This window comes from Colobus angolensis, unplaced genomic scaffold, assembly GCF_000951035.1.
Source record: "Colobus angolensis palliatus isolate OR3802 unplaced genomic scaffold, Cang.pa_1.0 Scaffold212, whole genome shotgun sequence".
Lineage (NCBI taxonomy): Eukaryota > Metazoa > Chordata > Mammalia > Primates > Cercopithecidae > Colobus > Colobus angolensis.
The window spans coordinates 621209-647515 of record NW_012115289.1 but is presented as its reverse complement, the minus strand read 5'-3'; the positions used below and the strand labels follow the sequence as shown (position 1 = coordinate 647515).

General features: G+C 35.5%; 1 protein-coding gene across 2 annotated transcripts in view; it reads right to left on the bottom strand.

The window, feature by feature from the left end:
• Positions 1-26307, bottom strand: part of PDE4D (phosphodiesterase 4D, cAMP-specific) — a 1579839-nt gene that overhangs the window by 1261860 nt on the left and 291672 nt on the right. The window lies entirely within an intron of this gene.

Sequence of the window (26307 nt, the reverse complement as noted above, 5' to 3'; positions counted from 1 at the left end):
ATTACCATGTGTTTTTCTTATTTGAAAAATATATGTAACTAAGTTTCTCCCTTTAATATTTTCCCCTCTGTATTAATTTCTCTCTTATCAATTATAACACATGGCTTGTTTGTCTTTCATGTTCCTTGGATTATGCCTTGCATTTTTTATTAAGGTATAATTTACATAAAATCTTCAGAACATAAGTGTACTGTTGAGTTGATTTTGATAAATTTGATGAACTATTTCCATTACCCCAAAAGTTTCCTTTTACCCACTCCCAATCTGCCTACCATCCCTGTGAGAAGCAATGACACATAGGATTTGTATCACCTAGAGTTCTGCGTATTCTAGGATTGCATATAAGTCGAATAATATGGTATGTACTATCTTTTTCTTCTTTCACTCAGAATATTTTTGAAATTTATTAATATTTTTGCATTCATTAGTTCTTTTTTATCACTGAGATATTTCCAATGTGTGAATATACTACAGTTTGTTTATCCAGACTCCTGTGAACATCCGGGCTGTTTCCCAGTTTGGTTATCATAAATAAAGCTGCTATGAACATTCTTGTACAAGGTTTTGAAGGATTTTCATTCCATTTCCCTGGGGTAAATACCTATGTGGTAGCCAGACTCCAAAAACAGCATGCACTAGTCGTTGCTTCCTTATCTCAATGCTCTTGCATAGCTGCACCCTTCTCCCCACACACATACATACATCATACACTCAATAGAGCTAATTTATGAAATTAATAGGATATTTCACAAAACTATGGAGTATGACTTTTGAAGTGAGGTCATAAAAGCTGCCACCTTGCTCTCTATTGAATCATTCACTCCAGGGCACGCCAGCTTCCAGGAGGACACTCAAGCAGCAATATATGGGATCCACACGGCAAGGAACTGAGGTCTCTGGCCAACTGTCATCCTCAATTTGTTAGTCATGTGAGTAACTTGAATTGGAAGCAGAGCCTCCAGCCCCAGTCAATCTTTCAGGGAACTGCAGACCTGGCCAACATATTACTTGAAATCTCATGAGAGACTCTTGAGTCCAAACCACCTAGCTAAACCCTCACCTGAATTACTGATTCCCCAGAAATTGAAATGATATGTGTTTATTCTTGTTATAAGCCATTAACATGTGGTATTTTGTTGTCCAGATAACTAATATAATTTAGGAATAGAATTTCTAGATCATAGGGTAGATGTACATTCATCTCTTTAAGGGATACTGAAAGTTTTCCAAGTTGGTTTTGCCATTTTCATTTCTAGAGTTATAATTGCTAATACATGGTATAGTTAGTCTTTTTCATTTTAGCCATTCTCATAAATGTATAGTGGTATCTCAATGAGGTTTAAATTTATATCTCTCTGATGACTAATAACAGTAAACGTTTAATATGCTTATTGTGTGCCTTGTGGTTTATGTATTTTTTAATATTCCTTTCACAGGACTGTTAATAAGCATTTACCATGGAACTTGGTACTAAGTAGGGATTAATAAATGTTTGATGAAGAAATGAACAGGTTTTTCCTGTCAAAACTTACAAATAGAGGTAACTCTGAGCTCTTTTAAAGACATGAATTGTAAATTGCACAATATAAGCTATAACTCAATTACTTGGTGGTAGATATTTATAATGAGATGTTAAAAGTTTTCCTTCTTTTCATTTCCTAAGCAAAAATATATAAATGCTCCCCCTTTCTTATTTACTGGGATCTTTCTTGTTAAGTGCGGTTGGCACTGCACTGAACATCTTGCAGGACAGGGTGGGAATAGAGTGACCCTTAGACAGTATATACAGGCAACAGTGAGGTACTCAGGACTCTGAGTTAAATTAGGAAAATCAACATATAATAAATGAAATCTGATCTCTGAGGAGATCCTTGGAAGACACCATATTATAAACAAGCTTTGAGTATACCTAATTAACAGTGTAAACATATCTATCGATTAAGTTTGTCATTACTTGTGGAATGGTCACATTAGAAGGAAATAAATGGTAACCAGGAAGCCAGAATCTGCTATAATTTATTCAGCATGTATGGAAGAGAACAATACTGAATGAGGGCATGGGACAGCATAAGAATTCTAAGCACCAAAGAGCTATTCTCTATTGTAAGGCAGAAGTGGTTCATCAGGCTCATGATGACCCACATGACAGAGCTTCTCCTGTTGCCTTTGTTCAGACCTTCTGATGACTGAATGGCCTGATGACTAATTTATCCTCCTAGCATGAGTACATACTGGAGCAGACACAAGAGTTCTGATCACAACCGAAAAACCATTCCCACTGTAAAAGAATAAACGGACACAGGAAGAGATGAGCCACTCAGATAATGGGGATTTTCTAATTGGCTTACTGGCTATATTTCATGTATTTAATTAATATGGTAGATATTGATCTCACAAGCTCTAAACTCAATTGTGCTAAAAAATAACTGTTTCATTTTTCTATTACTATCCTTAATTCTTACCTCAAACTCCATTTTTTCCTACTGGCAAATAAACAACTTAGTTCAAGATGATACTCTTCAGACAAATCACAGGTTCTTCTGCCATATGAGGATATCCCCACTGAAATGAAGGTTCCTCACCATCCCCTCTTTTTCCTGGGTAGTGTCTAAGACTTAGAGAGTAAGTGAGTGGCTAGCAAGGCTGCAGTGTTGTACAACTCCAATGATACCAATCATGGCAGTATTGTTTCCTTCTCTGTCAATATTTGTCCATGCTAATGCCCACTGCTGATGAGCAAATGAATGAGTTTTCCTGTTCCCACTTAAAAAAAGAGGCCCCTCTGAGGTCATTTTAAGGTAGATATTGCATAATTACAAAATATAATCAATAGCATTGTTCCCTGGGGATCACCTTGTGAATTCTTCTCTGACCAAAAGACTTCTTGAGGTTGAAGTTAGACAACTCTGTCTATCGCAGCCCTCTAAGAGCACATGAAGAGCTATGACCTGGTTATCTATTGTGGGGAAGCAAACCATCCAAAACTTAATGACCACAACAATAATTGTTTTTATAATGTCCACGCCCCGTGGGTCATATTTTTAAGAACTGGGTTATGTGATTCTGCTTCCCTTTGGATCACTTGGTGGTGTTTCAATGTGGCTGAACTGCTTTGGAAATCCAAGATGGCTTCATTCACATGCCAGTCATCTTGGTGAGATGGATGGAAGACAGGGCTTAACTGAGATCCTCCCTCTCCTCTACAGGCAGTCTCAGCACCTTCCCAGGTAGGCTCTCCAGCAGCATGGTCAGACTTGTTATGTGACAGCTGTCTTTCTTTGGGGTGAGCAGTCTAAGAAATCTAAGTGAAAGCTACAAAACTTCTTGTTATCTAGCCTTGGAAGTCACAGATGCTCACTTAGGCTGCATTCTATTAGTCAGTTAAGCCACCAGGCCAGCCCACAGTCAAGGGGAGAGGAATTAGACTCTGTCCCTTTATGGGAGGTAGAAAGAATTTGTGGCCATTTTTAATCTGGGGGGGGAGGGAAAGAGCAAGGTTTTCCCAAGCCACTCTAGGGATCATAAGAAACTCAGTGAAGTTAACTTAGACTTTCCTGGCCCAAAATACCACATCATGCTGTGTTATAGCATCACCCCTATTCAACTGGTGTCATACTATCTCAGGATATGACAGGGAGGGAGGGAGGGAAGGAAGAAGGGAGGGAGAGAGGGAAGGAAGGAAAGAAAGAAGGAAGGAAGGAAGGAAGGAAGGAAGGAAGGAAGGAAGGAAGGAAGGAAAGAAGGAAAAGGAAAAGGAAAGGAAAGGAAACAAGGGTTTTACTTTTGTAAAAACCTCCTAATTAGTCTTTGCACATTCACTCTTGGCCTCTTAAATTGGTTCTCCACACAGAAGCTAGATTTATTTTTACAAATGGTCAGTCTTGTTATTTGCCATGATCTTCAGCTGATCTATTAAATATTTCAGTGGTATTCTATTGCTCTTACAAATTCTTATCATAGCCAGTAAGTCCCTACATGCTCTGGCTACCGTTTTTTCATTGCAGTCACACGTCACATCACTTTTGCCCTAACTTTCAGCATTATAATCACATTTTCTACATTCATTTCCTCAAACACCCTTCTCCCCTCAATGTCATGTTTTCTCCCACCTCAAGGTCACCTCCTGGAGTGCATCTCTCCCATTGCCCATCATTTCACTATTCTACTCTACTCTCCTTGCCCTTTAAATAATTCAAACACACATCTCTTCCTCAGGGAATATTATCCTGACTTCCCTTTCCTAATATTCATGTACTTTCGTGGAACCTATACTTTCCCTCTACCATTTATAACATAGTTTATAACTATAAACACACATACATTAACACATATATTTGTTTAGTTATTTGATCATATCTGCCTCTCCTCATAAACTGTCACCTCTACAAATCAAGGTCATGTCTGCCTTACTGTAATTGATAGAAGACATTTTGCAGAGATTAACAAAGGCTATGCAAAGCCCTACTAATAGGAACTAGGTCTAACTAAATCCATCTATCCATGAGACAAAAGAGTACATGGGTAACTAGTATTTCTCATAATGAACAGAGAAATATTGCATGTCATTTGAATGAATCAACAAATGATCATGCAGGAGATGATTACTTGAGTGCCCCCCAATGAGCTGGGCTTCCCAGCATTCACATCCTTGTATCCTCCTCTCCCCTTGAATCTGGGTTGGCCCTGTGACTTGCTTTAACCAATAGAATGCTGCAAAAGTGAGCTGTGCCAATTCTGGGTCCAAGGATTAAGAAGGCCTGGAAAATTGTACTTTTGTACTTTTGGGTACCCTGAGCTGCTGTGTAAGAAGCTAAGCTACAAAAACAAACAAACAAACAAAAAGCCACATGGAAACACTATGTGAAAAGAGAGAGAGGCCCAGAAACTACACAGAGAGTGAGAAGTCATCCCAGCATCCCAACTGAGCCTAGCTCCAACTCACTGCAAACCTGCCCGCTAAATACAGCCGCGAGTGACTGCCCGCCACAAAACTACCCAGCTGGGCCCACATCAGATTAAAGAATCATGAGAAACAGTGAGAATGGCTATGGTTTTAAGCCATTAAATTTCAGGGCATTTGTTATGCAACAATATATAAGGTAATAGCAGAGAACTAAGAATAATTAGGGATCAATTTAAAAGAATTTCAATGTAAGTCTGCTGATACATCTAGATTTTTAAATATCAATATTCTCTTTTATCTGCATATAATAAGAAGCCAAAAATTGGAAAGCTAAAAATTTTGAGACACTGTAAGACTATAATTTAGTAGTAGAAGTATGCATGGCTCACCATTCATACAAAATAAACATCCTGGCACTTCAATATATTCACTTCAGAACTTTGGTCCTCTTTTAAGAGCAATCTTTAGCCAGTATTATGTTTTCAGCTTATGATGTATTATTTGCATTTAAAAATGACAACCACAAGATCTAGTCATTCCTCTCACAAGGTTAACATATCTACTTTTCTTATAAAGCATTGTTTGTGTCAGTCACAATGTTTTATCCTGAGATTAGCCTAAGATACTTGATCGCAATATTCTTAAAAATTGCTAAAATAACATTATTTTACTCTAAAGAATAAAAGAAAAATATTTAGATCTTGAACTAAAGTTCTAATATTTCAGAGAAGCTAGGAAGATACAAGTGTCATCATCCTTAATTTGTAAATGGTCTCCTGAGTTCTGAAGGATGGCATTATTTGCCAAACGCCAATGGAAAAATTCAAGCTATCAGACAGATCTCCTTCAACAACAGTCATAATAACTGACATACTCACGTCCTAGATTCTGGCCCCTTACTATCATCAAAAGTAAATTCCTGTACAATCAATTTCTTTGAACAATCACTTGGGTTTAGCTTTTAGAACTGTAGTTTCAAAGCAGTAGATCAACTGGCAAGAATCAGCACTTGATTTTGAATACTTCCACAGCTGCAAGCATAGCAGTTATTCAGCAAGGTTTCATTAGAGAAATCTGGAATTCAGCCCAATCAGTTTGGATAAAAAATAGTCTTACATAACTCTTCTTCATTATATTGGCAGTTTAGCCTCCTTGCAGAAGAAACTATTTCTGCTGAAGGGGCATTTTCACTCAATTAAGTTAACTGTTTGGATAGTGCTGACCACATAACACCCAAGCTCTTCAAAAGAAAGGACACATCAAAATAGGGCAACAAGTATCTGGGAGGCTGTGCTGGATTACAAGTGGGATTTTATGCTTATTGTTGATTTTGTTTTCAATGAGCAATAAATTATGAAAGGCTCAAATTTAATTTTAAAAAACACAATGATTTTAAAGTGAGAAACTAAAATGTGAAGCTAGAAACTCTTAAAAAACCATCTGGATGGCTTTATTGCTTTTCAAATGAGTTTTTAATTATTTTGAAATAGAGGAGTTTTTGAAGAAATCATTCAATAAAATTACTAGACTAGAGGTTCTGAAGAAAAAACAAGTCCCCATTCTTGAACGCTGCTACCTAGAAAAAAAATGGGTAAATGTGATGTCCTTTGCAAAGTGGAAACTTATTCTAGTTTGTATTTTTCATTCCTTGCAAACCACCCATATCCCAACTGAGTGAATTATTCTAGATTCTTTCTCTGCCACTAGAAGAGAGACTTTCCCCACCAATGTAATTCATTCTTGTTTAGGCAAAAACATCTGTGGACTACTGATTTCAATTGAGGTTGATATAACACTTTTAGGAAAGCAGAAGTTGGGCCTTCTTTCAATATTACAAAAGTATTCCATGATATTTGACATAATGATATTTGGTTAAAGAGAACTTGGAGTCAATGATAGAGAAAAATGCAGGACTGAATGAGTATGATGACATAAGTAAAGGTCTCAACCACTACCACGCTTACACAATCTTCATTGAGGAGTTTTCTAAAATCATTTGGCAGTCTAAAGTGAAGTGGAGCTTGGAATGCAATGGAAAGTTAAACATCATCCATCAGAAGTAGGTAGGCTTTGGCATAAACTCTGAAAGATGTCATTTGAAACCCTTAGTTGTGGCAGGAACAGGGGTTAAAGTTTGCTCTTTTCACTGATCTCTCATTATTCCTACCTGTTTACATGGAGAATGCAGTGATGACCTGGGGGATGTTAAAGGTCGAAGTTTGTTACAGAGGAAAGAAAATGTATGCTCACACATAAAAGAAAAAGAAATATAATTGGGAATACTTCATAAAGTAGAAAGAAATTAAAACTATGTATTTTTGTGGGGTAGAGAGAACAGATTCATTCTTCCTTTTTCTGATAATGACACCATGATCTTCCTTGGTGAATCCACACTTCTCATCTCCCATTACAGGCAGTCTTGGTGCATGACACTCTCCTAGCTATAGTGATTAGTTCAACTGGGGTCATATGACCTGCATTAGTCTAGTGAGATGCAATCCTGAGACTTTTATTAAAATGAATAGAGAAGTTATTGTTCTATTGAGGTTGCTGAAACAGTAAGATATAAACTTTGTGGCAAATTATTTATGTTGATGACAGGGTTGTAGGAGTAGAGTCTGCTTGAATGAAGCTGATACAGAGAAAAACTGAGTTGTGCAATGGAAACAATGGTCTTAATGATATTTTTGAAGCCTGGGATCCAGACCTAACCCTAGAATTTTCAATGATAGCATCCATTTAAGTTGGATTATCATCACTTGCAACCAGTATGTCCAATAAAAATCCATGCCTCGAACGATACATGGGAACATGTCAAAGAGACAAAGTAATAGAAAATTGTATGAAAAAAATACACATTCAAAGGGTCGCAGTAAATTATTCAAATAAGACAGTTGTAATCCTATATAACCATTCCCTGCTATGTAACTAAACATGACTTCTCAAGACAATGACCTGAAATTCTTCGTATTGAGCTCCTAAGATGTTGTCAGTTCTGTCCTTTGCACTATTAGGGCTGGTATAAAATCAAGATCACAGTTTAGCTGTGGAAAGGAGCTATTAATATTTGAAACAGTTGCATAATAGTTGTATGCCAAAAATGAGTTAAACAGACAATAAATATTGGAGACATCCCGCTATGAGCTGACATATTATAGAGGGAGGGGGACGGCCTTAGTCAATTGTTTAATAAATTCCCTCTAATCATTCTCATTAGCCTTGTTCAAGGCTTTTTTTTTTCACAGATAGGATCTACAACCAACTGTTTGTAAGTTTGTAATCTATAAAAAAGAACCACTATCACATTTTAGTGCTTCACACACAAAGTGGCTCAGTAGGATATGTAAATTTAAATTGCTTCAATTAAAGCAGTCCTAAGCAATTGCAATATAAAGTTTAGTAACATTAAGACACAGTGAAATACTGTGGAAAATGCTTTAAAACAGCAGCAGATATTAAGCTATACTGTGGTTATCATTATGGTTCTGTTCTCTTAAGACAATAATTTAGATGCTTACAGGTTATACTAAACCTTTCGAGTTAAGGAATAATCCTACTTTCTTGCAACTTCAAATGCTTTAATTCTCTGGTCAGTTCTTTTTGGATTATGATCAGTAATAATTCTCCTGGCATTGCAGTATCAGTCTCACATGTTAGTAAATCTAGACTTGGGAAGCAAAATCAATGGTATATTTTTGAGACATCAAGAAAGATGTGACAGTGCCTCAGAGTCTATGCACTGAGCTACTGTCCTACACTGATGAAAAAAGCTATAGATATTTCTCAAGAACTTGTATACTAAATTGAGTTAAGCAGGTTATTTCGCAAGGATCCAGGAAGTATAATTATTACTAAGCATTTTCATAGCAGTCAGTGTGGTTCTAACTGTTAACAAAACATAAAGAAGCCTTATATCCAGGCTATGGAATACAAAAGGTAAACTGAAACATGCTCTATGGAGCTAAAATATTTTCAAGTTTCTCTTAAAGAAATTAAAAGTGCCAACACAGAGGGTGAGACAGACCAAATAAAATTATTTAAATAGTCTGCAGAAACTAGGAAGAAACATAAAAATGTAACAGAAACTGGAAATCAAAATAGTGAACACATGCAAACACAGCAGGAGCCATACTACTAATAGAAAACATGACAGAAAAATTGGGGAGGGGTATTAAATAATTCCAATTATCTCTTAATACTTGGAGGATAGGATTTCTAAAACTCAGCTGAAAGATTAGAATCCATAGAAATACCTCAAAGTGAAATCTCATTCGGGAATAAGGTTAGCAGAAACATGCAAACTAAACTCAAGCATATCAGATGTAACTATATAGACTTTAGGAGATCAGTAGAAACAAGACATTGTCTCACACACACACACACACACACACACACACACAGAGCAAGTCATGCACTTATGATCCATTCTTGTCATTCATTCCAATGCACATTCATTAACATCTCCTATATGATAAGTATGTTTCTAGGCAGCTGAGTATCTGTAATACTCTTCTAATGTTAAAACTTTAATGGTTATTAATTTTTTGAGCCATATGGTTCCAAAGGCCACTGAACAAAGACATAGTTCTAGAATGGTGGTTCTCTAATTTAAGATTTCATGGAAAAGTACAATTTCAAAATATATTTTAAAAATTACTTTGAGATCAATATAGAAGTGCCAACTGTTCCTTTAGCAAATTAAAGACATTACAAAATAACTGCCATCTACTGTAACTAACATTTCCTTTTTTTTAACAAAGGGTAATTTTAACATAATAGAATAGGAAGACCAAACTTGAAATAAAAGGTAATTTTCCAAGAAACAAGTATTGTAGTCTTCCTACATTTATTTATTTCTCAAACACTTATATAGTGCTTATGTTGTGCCACATATTGTTCTAAATGCTTTTCAAATTATTAGCTCATTTAATATTAATGACAACACCATGATAAAGACACTATTATTATGCTTAAAGGTGAGGAAACTGAGATATAGAGAAACTAAGAAAGCTGTGAGATCCCACAACTGTTATGGTGAAACTGATCTTAGGTACCCTGGCCCAAGTTGATGATCTTAACCACTCCCCTGCATAAATTCTACATACCATGCTATCTCAACATACATATTCACATTACTTTTATAAAACAATTTTCCTGAGATATAATTCACATACCATTTGAAGTGTACAATTCAGTCGTTTCTACAATATTCAAAGTTATGCAACCATCAACGCAATCAATTCCATAACATTTCAACCACAGGTCCATTAACAATCACTCCCTCTTGTCCCAAACTTCCCAGCTGTCGGAAGACACTAATCAACTTTCACAGATTTGTCTATTCTGGACACTTCATATAAATTGAGTCATACAAGAAGTAGTGTTTTGTGACTTGCTTCCTTCACTAAGCATAATATTTTCAAGGTTCATCCATGTTTTAGCATACATCAGTACTTTATTTCTTTTTATTTCTCAGTAATACCTGACTGGATGGATATATAATATTTTGATTATCACTTCACTTGTTGATAGGCATTTTGGTTTTTTCTATTTTCTGCTATTATAAATAATGCTACTATGATCATTCAGGTAAAAGTTTTCTTGTAGATATATGGTATTTCTCTTGGATATATACTAGGGAGTACAAAAACTGCTGGGTCATATGCAGCTCTAGAATTAATGTTTTCAGAAACTGCCAAACAGCTTTCCAAAGAGACTGCGTCATTTCATATTATCACCGACAATGAATGAAAATTCCAATTTCTCTGTTTCTGGAAGGAACTTGTAGTAATTCTTCTTTAAACTTTTGTTAGAATGCATGAGTAAATCCATTTGGGCCTGGGACTTTCTCTGTGGGGAGTTTTAAAATTAGCAATTCAATCTGTTTACTTGTTGTAGGTCTATTTGGAATTTTTATTTCTTATTGGGTCATTTTTGGTAGTTTCCGTCTTTCCAGAAATTTGTACATTTCATGTAAGTTATCAAATTTGTTGGCATATGATGAAATTTGTAATCTTTTATTATTTTATTGATGCCAAAATTTCTGATAGAAAATAATTCTGCTACTAGCCAGAAGAAGTAAACAAAGAAGACAAAATCGATATCCTGTTGCTAATTTCTTGCTCTAGCCCTTCTCAAAAGGCCTTTTGTCATGACAAAACCAGAAAATATAAACTGTGTTCTAGACAACAGGCTTAAAGTCAAAGCCATAAAGAAAATCAGAAACTTTCTTCTAATTAAAATATAACAGCTAAGTTATTAATTAAAATGTGTATGATAAATATTTTCTCATAATCAATTTATAATGTGTTTATTTCTAAGAAGACTGTAAATGCTCCTTAGAGGGTTAAACTCCTATTTGGAATTCTGCTGACTAAACCCCTAGGACTCTTATATATTGTATTTTCTTATTTATATTTCAGACTTGTTTATAAATTGTAAATCAGATCCCAAGAAGTATCATATAGTGACCCCATTATGAAATCCAGAAGAAGTGTGTGAGGTATTTATAAGAAACTACAATGATACCTTCTATAGCATAATGATTTTTACAGGTATAATAAAACCTCCCAAAGTAGTTTGAAAAAGAAGGCTTGCCCTCAACCACTATGAACCTGTAGTTAATTAGGGAGCCTCCACCTGGAAATATAAACAGTCTCTCATCTTTAGGCTGTAACCTAGAATGACAGCCTAGATCCCACTCCTCATCTCTTACTCTAAACTCAACAATGAGGAGTCATCACATAGTATTTGAGCATGCAAATGTCAAAAGACTCCAGGGGCCATCTAGTTCAGCCCTCTCAGTTTACAAAAAAATAAACAATAAAACTGAAGCCCAGAGAGGCCAGTAACTTTATCAATATCATAAAGCTATTAGTCTCCAATCCACTGTGATTCCCATCTCACTATAGCATTACCCACTTTCCTAATATTTTCAGAGTTTGAGGGTACAAATGCCTCCCTATTATGTTATTGATTTTAAAATATTTCACTATAACAGAAAAATATAAAAAATAACACATGACTATGCCCTTAATCTTATTAGACTTTAGTAGTTTATTATATTTCCTCCTTTTGTTAAGGGATGAAACAATTCATCCCCACACAAATACAGCCAATTTATTTTTGACATCAGTGGAAAAGCAGTTCTGTAGAGAAAGGATAGTCTTTTCAGCAAGTGGTGCTGGAGCAATGCATACAGATATTCACAGACAAATAAAATAGATAAAATAAACCTCAACATACACCTCACCATTTATACAAAAATTACTCAAAATGGGTGGTAGAATTAAATGTAAAACTATAAAACTTCTAGAAGATAGGAGAAAAATTTTAGGACTTAGTGCTTGGTGATGAGTATTTATAAAGAATGACAACAAAAGCATAATTTACTTTTAAAAATCTGTAAATTTGACTTCTTCAAAATGAAAAACTTTTGTTTTGTGAATGGTCCTGCTAAGGGATTGAAAAGATAAGCTATGGACTGAGAAAAAATATTTGTAAACCAAATACTATACAGAGGACTTATATCTACAACAACAACAAAAAAATTTAAACCCTCAAAACTCAATACTAATAAAACAAACAATCCAATTTGAAAATGGCCAAAAGACATAGTCATTTCATGGAATAAGACATATGGATGGCAAATAAGCTCATGAAAAGATGCTCAACATATCTCCCTATGATAGGCAGAACAATGGCTCCCTAAAAATGTCTACACCTAATCCTTAGAACCAGTTATTCTGGCATGGCAAAGGGGGCTGTGGTTGCAGTTGGAATTAAGATTGCCAATTAGCTGACCTTAAAATACAGTCATTATTTCAGATTATTTGGTTGGGGCTACTTTAATCACAGGGGTTCTGAAAAGTGGAAGACCCAGGCAGAAGAGATAAGAATGATGTGATGTGAGGACTGAAACCACAAATGCTGAAGACAGAGGAAGGGGAGCCATGAGCCAAAGAATATGAGTAGAGCCTAGGAGTTAGACAAGACAAGGAAATGAATTCTCCCTTACAACCTGCAGAAAGGAATGCCAACACTTTGATTTCAGTCTGGTGAAAATTGTGTTAGACTTCTGACCTACAGAACTGTAAAATAGTAAGTTTATGTTGTTTTAAGCCACTAAGTTTACAGTTATTTGTCACAGCATCAGTAGAAAACCAGTACATTATCCATCAGAGAAATGCAAATTAAGACTATGATAAGACACCACTACACACCTCTTTAAACTGCTAAAATAAAAAACAGTGACAATACCAAATGCTTACAAAGATGGAAATAATTGGATCTCTCACATGTCATGAAGTGAACAACGACATATGGCCGTACTATAAAATGGTACAGCAGCTCTGGAAAATAGTTTGAAAACTCTGGAAAATAGTTTTAACTTTCTGTAAAAACTAAATATGCATTTACCATATGATGTCATAATTCACTCTGAAGCATTTATCCAAGAGAAAAAGAATTATGATTGCAGCAAAACTTATACGCAGTTGTTTGTAGTAGCCAAAAATTGAAAAGACTAAAATGCCCCACAAAAGGTGAATAGTTTAAGAACTGCTACATCCATATCATGGAATACTACTCAGCAATAAAAAGGAATGGATTGCAGATTCACAAAACAGCTTGGAGGATCTCAAGGATCAAAGACAGTGTGCAGGGTAGAAAAAAAGCCAATTTCAAAAAGTCACACTATATGGTTTAATTTATATAACAGTTTCAAAAAGACAATATTTTATAGAGATGGAAATCATATTAGGTGGTTACCAGGGATTAGGTATGGTGGCAAAGGGGTGTGGCGGTGACTATAAAAGCATAGCACAAGGGAGATCTTTGTAGTGATTGGGGCTTTTCTGAATCTTGATTGAAGTGGTGATTACACAAATCTACACATGTAACAAAATGACAGAGCTACACAAACACATGAGATCAATGTCAAATTCATGACTATAATAACTAGAGTAATGAAAGGTGTAATCATTGGGGGAAACTGGGTGAAGGGTACATAAGACATATCTGTACAATTTTTACAACTTCCTATGAATCTTTAATTATTATCAAATAAAATGTTGGGAAAAAAACAAACAATTCAGTTAGATTTGAAAGCCCAGTGTATCCTCCCCTCTCTGAGCCCATTTGCCTCCTTCCCTACCTCCCTTCACAGAAAAATCCTACAATTGGTGTTTAGGATTTCCACTCTCTTTTAATTATTTTACTGCCTATGGATGTATTCTTTAAAAATATAAAATATTGTTTTGAATGTTCTAAAACTTCCTAAAAATGGTATTGTATAATATTAATCCTTCTGCAAGTTGTTTCTGTTTTTGCTTAAATTTATGTTATTATGTTGTTTATTAAATTTATTAACATTACTTATTAATGTATCTCATGGAATTTATACATTTCATCTACTGTGCTGTAGTCCACTGCACAAACATCCCACTTTTTATTTGTACTTTCTTCTGTTTATAGAAACACAGGGTTTTATTTTTGAGTATCATGCTATTTCAAAATAATGCCAGAATAAACATCTTTGTGCATGTCCCCTGGCAAACACATCTAATCATGTTTCTAGATATATGCCTAGAAGTGGAATTCCTCCTTCAAGATATGCAAATTTTTAAATTTACTCAGTAAAGTCAAACTACTTTCCCAATTGGTTTTACCAATTTATTCCTCTACGTAATTCCCAAATTTGGCACTTTCACACCTTAATTATTAAAACGGTGGGTATGAAATAAAATTTTCATTTTCTAAATTTGCATTTACTTGATTATTAATGAGTTAAGGAAAATATTTGTCCATTTTTATTTCTTCTGTCAATTGTTTGTTTATATCTTTCACCTATTTTTCCATTGGATTGAATTTTTTAGTATTTATTTGTAAGACCCCTTCATACAAAATGCATATTAATTTTTGTTGGTTGTATATACTATAAATATCTCCTAGTCTGAAGCTTTTTAAAAATGTTGGTGTAATTTGCTATACAAAAATGTTCATTTTAATATATTCAACCTATGATTATTTTTCTTTATAGTTTGTCTTTCAACCCATTTATGCCTGAGTTTGCAATTTTTTTTGGAAGTTTTGCAATCAGGCCTTGGCGATGATCTTGAGCAGTAGGATAACAAATAACTCTCATAGCTTAGCATTCCAATAATGGAACACTAGGCATACATGGGTTTTAGTCTTAAGAAATCCTTCCCTGCCCAATGGCCACAAAGATATTTCATATATTTTCTTCTAAAAAATATAAAATCTTTACTCTTCTTTTCACCTTTACACCTACATTCCACATGGGATTTAATTACTATATGTTGTGAGAAAGGGATCTTATTATTTCCCCATGTGTATAATTATATCTCCTAGCATCATTTATTGTATCCTTACCGCACTGATTTGTAATACATCCTTAGGCATACATGAGTCTATTTCTGAACCTGGTATATTTATTTATTGCTGCTCCAATATCCCAATGTCTTAATCACTATACTTTCACAGTAGCTCTTGACATGTGGTAGGGCTAATCTTCCCAACTACTTCAAAATTGTGTTGGTTATGACTGACGCTTAGCTCTTTGTATACATTTTGGATTCAGATTGATCAGATTGTCAAGTTCCTCAAAACAACCAACAAAAACACCCTTGTGTGAGCTCTTATTAGAATTTATAAATTAATACAGAAAGAATTGAAATCTTTCTGATATTAAGTCATTCTGCTTTAAGTATAGTGTATCTTTCTATTTGTCATCATCTTTGTGTCTTAAAATTTTGTTATTTTATTTGTAAATATTTCTAAAAATCTTTTGTTAGGTTTTTTACTACATGTTTCTAATTTTTGTTGTATTCATTGTATCTGCTTTTAAATTGAATTTTCTAATTGTTTTTTGCTGGGGTACACAAAGGTGGTTTATTTTATATCTAGCAATTACCCTGAACTTTTGTATTATTTTCTAATAGTTTTTCAATGAAGTCTCTTTTCTAGTAACAATTATGTTTCTCTTTATTCTTTCTTTCTGCCTTTTATTTATTTCCTTTATCTATAATGCTGGCTAGAACAACCAATTAAATGTAAACAGAACCCAAAGTCATTCTTCTCTTCTTTCAGATATACAGGGATTGTTTCCAATATACTAGTAGCTGTAACATTTCCAGTGGTTTCCTTGATCAAACATGCCATGTTAGTCTATTTATTAGTCTTTTTTTTTTTTAATTATACTTTAAGTTCTAGGGTACATGTGCACAACGTGCAGGTTTGTTACATATGTATGCATGTGCCATGTTGGTGTGCTGCACCCATTAACTCATCATTTATATTAGGTATATCTCCTAATGCTATCCCTCCCCCCTGCCCCCACAATAGGACCTGGCGTGTGATGATCCCCTTCCTGTGTCCAAGTGATCTCATTGTTCAATTCCCACCTATGAGTGAGAATATGCGGTATTTGGTTTTCTGTTCTTGTGATAGTTTGCTGAGAATGATGGTTTCCAACTGCATCCATATCCCTACAAAGGACACGAACTCATCCTTTTTTATGACTGCATAGTATTCCATGGTGTATATGTGCCACATTTTCTTAATCCAGTCTGTCACTGATGGACATTTGGGTTGATTCCAAGTCTTTGCTATTGTGAATAGTGCCGCAATAAACATACATGTGCATGTGTCTTTGTAGCAGCATGACTTATAATCCTTTGGGTATATCCACAGTAATGGGATGGCTGGGTCAAATGGTATTTCTAGTTCTAGATCCTTGAGGAATCGCCACACTGTTTTCCACAATGGTTGAACTAGTTTACAGTCCCACCAACAGTGTAGAAGTGTTCCTATTTCTCCACATCCTCTCCAGCACCTGTTGTTTCCTGATTTTTTAATGATTGCCATTCTAACTGGTGTGAGATGGTATCTCATTGTGGTTTTGGTTTACATTTCTCTGATGGCGAGTGATGATGAGTATTTTTTCATATGTCTGTTGGTGGTATGAATGTCTTCTTTGGAGAAGTGCCTGTTCATATCCTTTGCCCACTTTTTGATGGGGTTGTTTGGATTATTCTTTTCAGAGCTTATGATTTTGTTTTATATATTATTAATACACACATTTTTCTTTTATTATACTTTATGTTTGCTTTGCCTACTCTCAATTCAAGTTCTTGAATTGAATGCTGATCTTATTATTAATAATATTTACTTCTTTGGAAGCAAGATGGTGAAATAGAAGGCCCCACTGATTGTCCCCCATCCCCACAGGAACAATGTAACAACTATCTATGCAAAAATCGCACCTTCAGAAGCACCAAAAATCAGGTACCAGCTCAGCTATGGTGGGGTAGGGCAACAAGCAGTCTCTTGGTGTCCCCAGTTCCAAGGCTTGACTCTTGAATGGTATTTCTGGACCTGCCCTGAGCCAGAAGGAAGTCTACTGCCCTGAAGCATGAGTCCCAGGCCTGGCTGCATTCACCACAAGCTGACTGAAGAGCCCTCGGGCCTTAAGTGAACAACCTTAAGTATGGCCAGGTATCTAGGGCCTTGCCAGATAGTGGTTACAGCAGGCCTTGGACAAGACCCAGTGCTATGCTGGCTTCAGGTCTGACCCAACATAGTTTTAGTGCAACAGGTATGCTTGTATCACTCCACCCCTAGCCCTAGGTGGTTAACTCAACATAGAGAGAGATTCTGTGTTTGGGAGAAAGTAAGGGAAAAGAACAATAATCTCTCCCTGGTAATCCAGATGATTCTTCTGGATCTTATGCAAGACTACCAAGGCAGTACCTCTGATTCTGCAAGAACCACAGCATTACTAGGTTTGTGGTACCCCCGATGGAGATATGGCTTAGATCATAATACCCAAGTACTTTGGAATACCAGAAAAGTCTTCCCAAGAAGAATGGATATAAACAGTCCCAGACTGTGAAGATTACAATACCTAACTCTTCAATGTCCAGACACTGACAAACACCAACAAGCATAAGACCATCCAGGAAAACATGACCTCACCAAACAATCTAATTAAGGCATGAGAAACCAAACCTGGGGAAAGAGGTATATGTGACCTTTCAAACAGAGAATTCCAAATAGCTGTTTTGAGGCAACCCAAAGAAATTCAAGATAGTACAAAGAAGGAATTCAGAATAATATCAGATAAATTTCACAAAAAAATTGAAATAATTAACAAGAATCAAACAGAAATTCTGGAGTTGAAACACGCAGTTGATATACTGTAGAATGCATCAGAGTCTCTCTCTCTCTCCCCCTTTTTTTTTTTTTTTCAGATGCAGCCTTACTCTGTCACCCAGGCTGAAGTACAGTGGTGTGATCTCGGCTCACTACAACCTCTGCCTCTAGGGTTCAAGCGATTCTCCTGACTCAGCCTCCCAAGTAGCTGGGATTACAGGCACACGCAACCACACTTGGCTAATTTTTGTATTTATAGTAGAGACGTGGTTTCACCATGTTGGCCAGGTTGGTCTCGAACTCCTGACCTCAGGTGATCTGCCCGCCTTGGCCTCTCAAAGTGCTGAGATTACAGGCATGAGCCACAGTGCCCAGCCGGAGTCTCTTAATAGCAGAATTGATCAAGCAGAAGAAAAAGTTAGTGAGCTAGAAGACAAGCTATTTGCAAATGCACACGCAGAGAAGACAAAGAAAAAAGAATAAAGCATGACTACAAGATCTAGAAAATAGCCTCAAAAGGGCAGATCTTAGAGTTATTGGCCTTAAAGAGGAGGCAGAGAAAGAGACAGAGGTAGAAAATTCAAAGGGATCATAACAAAGATCTTCCCAAACCTAGAGAAGGGTATCAATATCCAAGTACAAGAAGGTTATGGAACATCAAGCAGATTTAACCCAAAGAAGACTAACTCAAGGTGTTTAATAATCAAACTCCCAAAAGTTATGGAGAAAGAAAGAATCCTAAAAGCAGCAAGAAAAAAGAAACAAATAACACAATGGAGCTCCAATATGTCTAGCAGCAGACTTTTCAGTGAAACCTTAAAGACCAGGAGAGAATGGCATGACATATTTAAAGGGCATAAAGAAAAAACGTTTACCCTAGAATAGCACATCTGATGCTAATATCCTTCAAACATGCATTGCCTATAACAAACACACTTCACCTATAAAAACACACATAGACTGAAACTAAAAGCGTGGAAAAAGATATTCCACACCAATGGAAACAAAAAGAGCAGGAGTAGCTCTACTTACATCAGACAAAATAGACTTCAAAACAAAAACTGTAAGAAGAGGCAAAGAATACAATGATAAAGGGATCAATTCAGGAAGAGGGTATAACAATTATAAATAGATATGTACCCAATATTGGAGCACCCAGATATAAAAAGCAAATATTATTAGAAATAAAGAAACAGACTCCAAGAAAAAAACAGCTGGGAACTTCAACACCTCACTTTCATCATAGGACAGATCTCCCAGATAGAAAATCAGCAAAGAAACATCAGACTTAATCTGCACTATAGATCAAATGAACCCAATAGATATTTACAGGACATTTCATCTAATGGCTGCAGAATGCACATTCTTTTCCTTAGCACATGGATCATTCTCAAGGACAGATCACACGTTAGGTCACAAAACAAGTTTTAAAACATACAAATAATTTCAACTATCCTCTCCAATCACAATGGAAGAAAACTAGAAATCAAAACAAGAAATTTTGGAAACTATACAAACACATGGAAATTAAACAATATGCTTCTGAATGATCAGTGGATCGTGAAGAAAATAAGAGGGAAATTGTAAAATTTCTTGAAACAAATGATAGTAGTAACACAACATACCAAAACCTATGGGATACAGCAAAGTAGTACTAAAAGAGAAGCTTATAGTTTTAAGTGCCTACATCAAAAAAGAATTAAAACTTCAAATAAAAAACCCAATGATGTATCTTAAAGAACTAGGAAAGCAAGAGCAAACCAAACCCAAAACTAGTGGAAGAAAAAATAATAAAGTTCAGAGCAGAAATAAATGAAATTGAAACAAAGAAAATACAAAAGATCTACACAAAAAAGTTTGTTTTTTGAAAAGACAAAATAGATTAACCTTTAGCCAGACTAATTAAGAAAAAAGAGAGAAGACACAAATAAATAAAATAGAGATGAAAAGGGAGACGTTACAACTGATACTGTAGAAATTTGAAGGATCATTAGTGGCTACTGTGAGCAACCAAATCCCAGTAAATTAAAAAATCTAGAAGAAATAAACAAATTCCTAGACACATACAACCTACAAAGGCTGAATCAGGAAGAAATCCAAAACCTGAACAGACCAATAATAAGTAACAAGATTGAAACTATAATAAAAAGTCTCTCAGTAAAGAAAAGCTGGGGACCTGATGGCTTCAGTGCTTAATTCTACCAAACATTTAAACAAGAGCTAATAACAATGTTACTATTCTGAAAAATAGAGGAGAGAATACTTCCAAACACATTCTATGAGGCCAGTATTACCCTGATACCAAAACCAGACAAAGACACATCAAGAAAAGAAAACTACAGACCAACATCACTGATGAATATTGATGCAAAAATCCTTAACAAAATACTAACAAACCAAATTCAACAACACATTAAAAAGATAATTCATCATGACCAAGTAGGATTTATCCCAGGGAAGCAAGGATGGTTCAACATATGCCAATCAATCAATGTGATAGATCATATCAACAGAATGAAGAACAAATACCATTTCAATTGATGCTGAAAAAGTATTTAATAAAATTTCACATCCCTTCATGGTAAAAACCCTCAAAAAACTATGTATAGAAGGAACATATCTCAACACAATAAAGCCATATACAAAAGACATTTACCTAGTATCACACTAAAGGATGAAACACTGAAAGCCTTTTCTCTAAGACTAGGAACATAAGGATGCCCATTTTCACCACTGTTACTCAGCATGGTACTGAAAGTCCTAGCTGGATCAGTAAGACAAGAGAAAAAAACCACGTTGTTTCCAAATTAGAAAGGAAGGAGTCAAATTACCCTTGTTTGCAGATGATATGATCTTATATTTGGGAAAACCTGAAGACAGTCAAAAAAAAATAATAGAACTTGTAAGCAAATCCAGTAAATGTGCAGGATACAAAATCAATATACAAAAATTAGCAGCATTTATAAATGCCAAGAGTGAACAATCTGAAAAAGAAATCAAGAAAGTAGTACCATTTATGATAGCTACAAACTAAATAAAATACCTAGAAATTAACCAAAAAATTTTTGGTTAATTGTAAAAAAAGATTTTTACAATGAAAACTATAAAACACTGATGCAAGAAATTGAAGAGGACACAAAAAGATGGAAAGATATCCAATGTTCATGGACTGGAAGAATCAATATTGTTAAAATGTCCATACTACCCAAAGCAATCTACAGATACAATGCACTCCCTATCAAAATATCAATGACATTCTTCACAGAAATAAAAAAAAAAATCCTAAAATTTATATGGAACCACAAAACACCCTGAATAGCCAAAGCTATCCTAAGCAAAAGGAACAAAACTCGAGGAATCACATTACATGACTTCCAAATTATACTACAGAGCTATAATAACAAAAACAGCATGGTATTGGCATTAAAGGTGGACACATAGATCAGTGGAATAGAATACAGAACCCAGAAATAAATCCATACCTCTACAGGGAACTTATTTTCAACAACAATGCCAAGAACATACATTAGGGAAAGGATGATTTCTTCTATAAATAATGCTAGGAAAACTAGATATGCATATGCAAAAGAGTGAAACTGGATCCCTATCTCTCACCATATCCAAAACCAAAATGGATTAAAGACTTAAATCTAAGACCTCAAACTATGAAACTACAAAAATAAAACTTTGGGAAAAACTCTCCAGGACACTGGACTGGGCAAAAATTTCTTGAGTAATGCTCCACAAGCACAGGCAACCAAAACAAAAGTGGACAAATGGGATCACATCAAGTTAAAAAGCTTCTGCACAGTAAAGGAAACAGTCAACAAAACAAAGAGAAAACCTACAGAAAGGGAGAAAATATTTGCAAACCATCCATCTGATAAGGGATTAATAACCAGAATATATAAGGAACACAAGAAACTCTATTTAAAAAATCTAATAATGTAATTTTAAAATGGGTAAAAGAGTTGAGTAAAAAATTTTCAAAAGAAGACATACAAATGGAAAACATATATGAAAAGGTGCTCAACATCATTGATTGATAAATGTAAATCAAAACTACAGTGACGTATTATCTCACTCTCATTAAAATGGCTTTTATCCAAAAGAGAGGTAACAACAAATGCTGGTGAGGATGTGAAGAAAACGGAACTCTTGTACACAGTTGGTAACAATAGCGCTACCATATGATCCAGCAATCCCACTCCTAGGTATATAACCAAAAGAAAGGAAATCAGTATATCGAAGAGATATCTGCACTCCCATGTTTATTGTAGCACTAGTCAAAATAGCCAGGAATTGGTAGCAATCCATTAGCAGATAAATGGATTAAAAAAATGGGATACATATACACAATGGAGTACTATTAAACCATTAAAAAGAATGAGATTCTGTTATTTACAACAGTGTGGATGGAACTAGAGGTCACTGTATTAAGTTAAATAAGACAGGCACAGAAAGACAAATTTTGCATGTTTTCACTTACATATGGGAGCTAAAAATTAAAACAATTGAACTCATGGAGATAGATGGTAAAAGGATGGTTACCATAGGCTGGTATGTGTAGTGGAGGAAGAAGGAAGTGGGGATGGTGAATGAGGCACAAAAAAATAGAAAGAATGAGTAAGACCTAGGATTTGCTAGCCCAACAGGGTGACTATAGTCAAAAATAATTTAACTGTACAGTTTTAAACAACTAAAAGAGTGTAATTGGATTGTTTGTAATGTAGAAAATAAATGCTTGAGGTGATAAGACACCCCATTTACCCTGATGTGATTATACATTCATGCCTGTATCAAAATACGTACCCCCTAAATGTACCCCATAACTATATACATCATGTACCCCATAAATATATACATATACTATATGTAGCCACAAAAATTAGAATTTTTTTAATTTATATCTTTTTTCCTTTTCTGCTATAGGCACTTAAAGCTATAACTTTCTAACTATAACTTTTGTTGCTTCTCATACAATATTTAATGCATTAATTTAATATTAACATTCAGTTTTAAATATTTTCTAATTTTCATTATTTTTTTGCTTGACTCATGAGTTGTTTATAAGTGTGTTTATTTAATTTCAAATCCATGTGGGATTCTTTTTGTTGTCTTTTAATTTAAATTAATAATTTAATTGCATTATAGTCAGATACTGCCTCTTTCCAATTCTTCCTGTGCTCTCTTTCTAGAAGGCCTATGAAACATGTATTGAATCTTAGGCTCTCCAACATGTCTCTTCTTTTTCGTATCTTCTATCATTTTCTTTTCAGTGCCTTCTGGTTGATTTCTTCAAATTACATTACAGTTCACTAATTTTCTCTCCGGCTATATCTAATTTGTTAAACCTATGATAAATTATTAATTTCAATTACTTTAGTTTTCACTTTTATAATGTCTGTTCTTTTTTTCAAACCTCATTTTTTATTATATTTATAATTCATTTATATCTCTATCATTTTCAATATCCTTTCTTCATAGTCTATGTGATAGTTCCATCATTTTTAGGTCCTATTCTAATTCTGCTCTTTGTGTTTGCTAACTCTCACTCATGGGGGATTTTGTTCTTATATTTTATAGTTTGAGGTTGTGAGTTAATCTTTAGAAGATATTTATCTGTAGGGGAATCGTGTTAAACGTGGCTGAATGGTATCTTTCTCCTAATAAATTTGCAACAGATTCTGCCAGGTGCTTTAGAAGGATCAGTCATTTGGGCTCTCTGCAGTTAATTTTTCAAGTTGTAATTTTTCTATATTACACAAGTAGTACAAATTCAATTACCAAACCTAAATGAGGTACAAATCCATAGAGATGTGTCTTTGAAGGAGACATTCTTTTTCTAAGACACAGCTTCCTTGTCTCTTCTGTGCTGATGATTAATTTTTTTTCAGTCCTTTCCATTCCAAGGTCACAACTTTGTGCTGAAGATCTCTTTTCCAACCCATAGAACCTCAATTTTCCATTTCATATCTCAAGCCCTTGGTTAGTGAGACTAATAACACTCTCCCAAAGGCAGCCGCAGCATCAATTCAAATGTTTATCCCTGGGGTTTTCAATTCAACCTTTCCACTTCTGACCCATAGTGATGATTTTATTTCCTTTCAAGATTAGACATGCATGGAAGAGGTTACTTATTTTATCTAGTATTTCTAAGCATTGTAGCAGGGATGATAATAAGGTTATTAGCCATGTTTCTAGAACTGTTAGTAAAAAGTAACTTATTTTCTCTACTAAAAATCAACTTACAGCACAATTGGCAAGATGAATCCTTGTAATTTACCAATTATGAAACTTTTTCAGTTCACAATTATATTATCCAAAGCTTGTTTGATCCCACTTGGTCCCAGTTTCAGAAAACCACATGGAAAAAATATATAATAATTATAGGTGCATACATAGCCCCTAGCTACAACTAGAAACATTACACTGAACTTTACATGGATCCAAATAAATCCTTTAATTTTCTGGACTCCCTCTGAAGCCCATCCCATCACCTTTTTCTAGAGTCCTGTAGTGCTTCCTTTCTCTCCTTTCTCTCACACACACTCAAGACAGAGACAGGAAAGGGGGAGAGATCATTTTTCATATAAGTGTTCACTGCTTACTGTCAACAAGTTGTATGACTTTTCTTCTTCCTTTCCATTAATTCAATACAACTTGTCTAAGTTCCTGCTGTGCTTTAGACATTGGAGGTGTTGCCAAAAACAAAACAAAACCTTTGACCCACAGAGTTTCAATCATAGTGTAGAAGAAATACAAATAATAAACAAATTAATAAATACATTTTAGTTTGAACCAAATGAAATGGCCAATATTCAGCTGTTCTTGATCCACCCAAAGGCAATTTCATATGGTTCAACTTGATAGAATATGACAGGTGGTGCTACGTGCTGTGAAGAAGATAGGGTAAGTGAAGAGAAACTCATGGGTGCATGTGAGTGTGCCATTTTAGATAGCATGGCCACAGAATCTCTCTTTTTAAGTGCTGTTTGAACAGATGAGAATGAAGTGAGAAAATGTGTAATATGAATATCTGGGGGAAGAACATTCTAATCAGAAATGAAGGTGGAAAGGCCCTGAGGAGGGATGGCATATAAAAGAGCAGCAAGGAAACAGAGGGACCTGGAGGGAGTGAGTGACAGTAAGAGTGGTGCAAGATAAGGACAGAGAAGGGCAGCGCCAAGCCCAGGAATGCCATGTCAGTCATGGCAAGACACTTGATCTCACTCCTCATGGGTTGGGAAGCTGTAGGCAGGTTTGGGCAGAGGAGAGGCAAAATCAGACTTGTATTTTCAAGGATGTGGAGGCCAGCCTCCAAGGAGCAAGATGAACATAAGGGGCTTAGGTAGGAGATGACTGAGTTCATGCAAGAGTGAGACCATGGTAACAGACTCAGGTGGTAGCAGAGGAAACAGCACAGGCTGGACCTTCACAATTATTTCATGACCTTTCTTATCTTTCTTTTTTAAAAGTATATTTGTCTTATCAATTTCTTATTCCCAAACAAGTACATTTCCGAGCTTCCACTTCTTGCCTTTGATTGGTATTGGTGTCAAAATCATTTCGCCTGCCTGCTTCAATAGCCTGCTTTCCAACACGAAACTTCTAAATCTTTCTACATTCAGTCCCCCCAGAATATGCATTTGCACTTCCCATAGCCTGACACATCTGCATCATCCCTTTTGTTCCTAATCACTCTCATAACAGCAGCAGCATACCTGATTGAGGAGCAGCTGGCATTCACTGCGCAAAGAGCACCATCAAAAACAGAGCATGTGGCTCCAAGAGCCACCACTGTTTCCTTCTGTTTCTTGCCAAAGACTGTAACTTACGGGTAGGCTGGGCCTGAGTGATAGCAGGAAATGGCCCACTGCCATGCAAAGTGGCTCCTCTGAAAATAACTTTTAACCCTATCCCTGCAGCTGGACCTCTTCCTCTGAAGTTTCTAGATATTGCAACTCCCCAAAGAGGAAGTTGTCTAAGGGAGGTACAATGCTTTCGGGAGAAACTGACCACAGCTTAATGGCTTGTGAATGCAACCTCTGCAACTTCTGGGCCCATTTCCCTCTCATGCCCACACAGGGCTAGGTGTGTTCTATTAAACATTTAGGTAATTTGCATTTCTCTGATGCCCAGTGATGATGAGCATTTTTTCATGTGTCTGTTGGCTGTATGAATGTCTTCTTTTGAGAAATGTCTGTTCATATCCTTTGCCCACTTTTTGA